At 35.7% G+C, this 4,137-nt stretch overlaps 1 pseudogene; it reads left to right on the top strand.

Moving 5' to 3' along the window:
- Positions 1 to 204: 204 nt before the first annotated feature.
- Positions 205 to 3,137, top strand: LOC149204881 (ABC transporter G family member 10 pseudogene; annotated as a pseudogene).
- Positions 3,138 to 4,137: the final 1,000 nt, after the last annotated feature.

The following is a 4,137-nucleotide window of genomic DNA, read 5'->3' as shown; positions in this document are numbered from 1 at the left end:
TTACTTCACAGAAGGTAAACATTAAGTGGTTGATGTTTTCTGAACCCAAGTTAACATTAAATTTAATTACCTCTTGGGCCACCATGTGAAATCGTGTAATCATTGGAGTACAATGAAATTGAGCTCAATTTCTAATTGTACATCTCATTGACATATAGGAGCTGCATGAGCTCAGCTGTTTTCCTCATTTTCCCAAGAGATTCAACAAATGTTCTAAATTTCTTATGACATTCAGCATAGTGTGAAATGAACATTTCTTGTAACATATTAAAGCATAATGTGAAAGAAACATTCCATGATATATAGTTTGGTTAGGTTGCAATTTTAAAAACAAATTACCCTTTTTAATCTGGCCTGTCTGGATTCATAACGAATGATATAAGGGTTGGCGCTTCTGTCAAAACATGTCTTTTAGTATTTAAGCTAGGTTTCTGAGAGTTCCTTCTGAAAATTTATTGTGAAGTATTTCATCTGATCAGGCATAGATTCAGATAATGGAGTAACTGATAACGTTGCAGTGATAATCATCTCTTCCCTCCATTACATATATATATTGGTATATAGGTATTGTTTGATTTGATGGCTTCTCATAGATCTAATGAGATAGAACTGAGTGTAGAAGCAGCCGAAGGATTTCTGTCAAGTTATCCAGTGGGGAATGCCTGCGAGCTCAAGCTGAAGCGTTCATGTCAGCTGACACTAACTCAAGTTTCAGGTCTGTATCCATCCCCAACAGGGGCGAGGACATATGAGATAGAAGCAAAAAATTTGTCTTACAAGCTAATAGAGAGCAAGAAAAGCTGGTTCAATTGCAACGCAGGCAGCAGTAATTGCAATGGAAGAAGTACATATATTCTCAGAAATTTGAACTTCAAGGCTAAGCCAGGGGAGATTTTAGCCATTGCAGGACCCAGTGGAGCAGGAAAATCTACCCTTCTGGAGCTTCTGGCTGGCAAGATCAAGCCAACCAGCGCACCAGAAAGTTTGTCGGTTAATCACCAGCCCATGAACAGCGAGAAGTTCAGGAAAATTTCGGGATTTGTGACACAAGACGATGCGCTTTTCCCGCTTCTTACAGTCCAAGAAACTCTCATGTTTAGCGCCAGGCTGAGGCTCTGCTCGCGCAGGCACAGCGAGGCAGAAAAAGGGCGGCGGGTCGGGGATCTCATGGTGGAGCTGGGACTGCAACAGGTTGCAGATTCGAGAATTGGGAATGAGAAAATAAGAGGAATTTCAGGGGGAGAGCGGAGGCGAGTCTCCATTGGAGTGGATGTGATTCACGATCCGGCGGTTTTATTGCTTGACGAACCCACATCTCGTCTCGATAGCTTCGCAGCTTTAAAGATCGTGAAAATTCTGAAATCCATGGCAGAATTTCATGGGAGGACTGTGATTTTGAGTATTCATCAACCCGGGTTTCGAATCCTAGAGCTCTTCGATTCGATTCTTTTGCTGTCCAATGGTTCGACTGTGCATCACGGGCCTCTGACAATGCTGGAATCCAGTTTGGTTTCTGCTGGGCATCGGATAGTTCCTCACATCAACATACTGGAGTACGCCATTGATGCCATGAAGAATCAGGGATTCAGTAACACCAGCTGCAAGAATCATGGGCGAGTCAAAGTGACTCTGTATGATCTTTTTCTGCATTCTCGGCAGATAAATCACGTTACAGAATTGAATGCCATGAGGTTTGCAGGATCAAGAACGCACGAAATCACGGTGCTCACACACAGATTTTTCTTGAATACTTACAGAACAAAAGAGCTTTTTGCAGTGAGAACGGTTCAGGCCATAGGTGCAGGACTCTGTTTGGGGTCAATATTTTACGGAGGATCCGATCCTGGAGAACGCATGGGGCTATTTGCATTTAGTCTCACTTTCTTGCTTTCTTCTACCACTGAAGGCCTGCCTGTATTTGTGCAGGAACGCAATATTCTGAGCAGGGAAAGCTGTGGTGGAGCTTACAGGGTGTCCTCTTATGTCATAGCAAATGCCATTGTTTTCCTTCCATTCATGCTCATTGTGGCTCTGGTTTTCTCCATTCCTGTTTACTGGTTAGCAGGCCTAAATACCAGACCTTGGGCTTTTCTTTATTTTGTCCTGGTTATCTGGGTGGCAGTCTACAGCGCGAATTCCATGGTGGCATTTTTCAGTGCTGCTGTGCCCAATTACATAATGGGTACTACTCTCATCACGGGTTGCTTGGGCGCTTTCTTTCTTTTCTCGGGATTCTTTGTGTCCAAGAATCAGATTCCCAAGTACTGGAGGTTCGTGCATTATCTCTCCCTTTTCAAGTACCCTCTGGAGGCTCTTCTCATCAATGAGTATTGGGGAAATGAAAAGAAGTGCCTGATTTTCATGTTAGATAACTGCATACTAGATGTAGATGGTGTCATGGCAGAGCAGGGACTCAAGGAGAGCAACAGGTGGATGAATTTGCTGGTCATGGTGGCTTTTATTTTTGCTTATCGCTTTTTATCTTTTGTAATTCTTCGCTTCAGATGCTGTCACCGAAAACCCTCTGTCATGTTATGATACTGATACTGTATGGGGCATAAGACCTTATGTAGATTGCAAATTCCTGAAAAATTCACATAAATTTAATTCCATGACGGTTATGGATAACTTCAAGGTGGTGACTTCAAAAAAAAATTGTTTCCAGCGAGATGGCAAGCTTTACAGCTGAGTGCATGGGATCCTTTGTCTAGTCTCTTTGTCGTGTGGTGTGTTGTGTTGTCGTCAGCCTTGAAAGCTGCAAAGTCACGGGTTTCCCGTGAGGGCAGAGATTCATTTCGGCTTCAAAATTTCTTACGTTGGTTTCCTGTGCGGCCCACAGTCAGATAGATTTTCTGTTCATGTAATGATACCAGCAGGCATTTGATTCTTCGCCAGAAAATGTTTTATGATGATTCTCACGGGAACTCTGATAGATTTCTATAGATGTAAGATAAGAAAGTCAGCCAGCTTTTGATTCTTCGTCAGAAAAGCTGTATGATGATTCTCACCAAAAGTTGTAAATGGCAAGACAAAGCAGCCTGTAGGTTTCGATTCTGCCATTATTACATCAGAATACAATATTGGCTTTATTCGCATCAATACAATACAGCTATATCATATATGGGATTTTATTTTCATTAATGGAATATAATTCTGAGTGAGTTTGTAATATATTTTCAATAAAATTATGATATGTTTTTGAATATATAAATGAATTTTTTTTGTGTTTTAGATTGATATTTAATAATACGATTTTTCAGTTTTATAATATTTTATTATTTAAAATATGTGTTTAAATGTACAATAGTTGTTATTGAATAAATAAAATCTGTATTTCAAAAAAATCTATAATTTTTTGAAGGTTGGAATTGGTTATTTAAAATGTGTGTTTAAATGTACAATAGTTGTTATTTAATAAATGAATTCAGCATTTAAAAATTTCTCTATAAATTTTGACTTTTTTTATTTTTATAGGTTGGAATTTGATAATACAATTTTAAATGATATTATAATATTTTATCATTTATATAATAAATAAATATAAAAACACTTATTTTATTATATATTTTAATTTTGGGTACTAAAAATTAAAAAATAATAAAAATTAACTAAAGTATAATTTAATTTTAAAAAATATATTATTATTAATGATAAAAAGTATTAATATATAATTTAAACATATATATTTTAAAAAAATATATAACAATATTCTTAATCATGGATATCCATTCTCATTTTATTATAGAGATTCTTAATATTTTGAATAGCCTTTGTTATAATACTGTGAGTCAATATCATGGTTTATCAATACTACATGCCTAAAAGATCAAACTCATTTCTTAACACACTTAGGTATATTTAAAAAATGAATTTGAATAAAAGGCGAAAAAAATAAATAAATAAAAACAAAAAACAAAAAAGAGTAACTACTTCAAAAATAATCTTAACATTTAATTTGTGTGAATATTTTAAAATATTTAATAAAAATTAAATTTCTATTATCCACTTAATAATTATCATAATTAAATTAAAATTATATAAATCTAATTCCAAAATAAACCTATCTTTTTACATAATAACATAAATATAAATATATTTTTAATAAGAATATACAATTATCATTAAAAAAACACAAAA

The sequence above is a fragment of the Pinus tabuliformis genome, chromosome 1_2 (genome assembly GCF_031772625.1).
Source record: "Pinus tabuliformis cultivar Carrire ecotype Pingquan chromosome 1_2, CPIR1, whole genome shotgun sequence".
In the NCBI taxonomy this organism is placed as follows: domain Eukaryota; kingdom Viridiplantae; phylum Streptophyta; class Pinopsida; order Pinales; family Pinaceae; genus Pinus; species Pinus tabuliformis.
The sequence above is the reverse complement of the archived record's forward strand: the minus strand, read 5'-3'. Positions and strand labels throughout refer to the sequence as shown.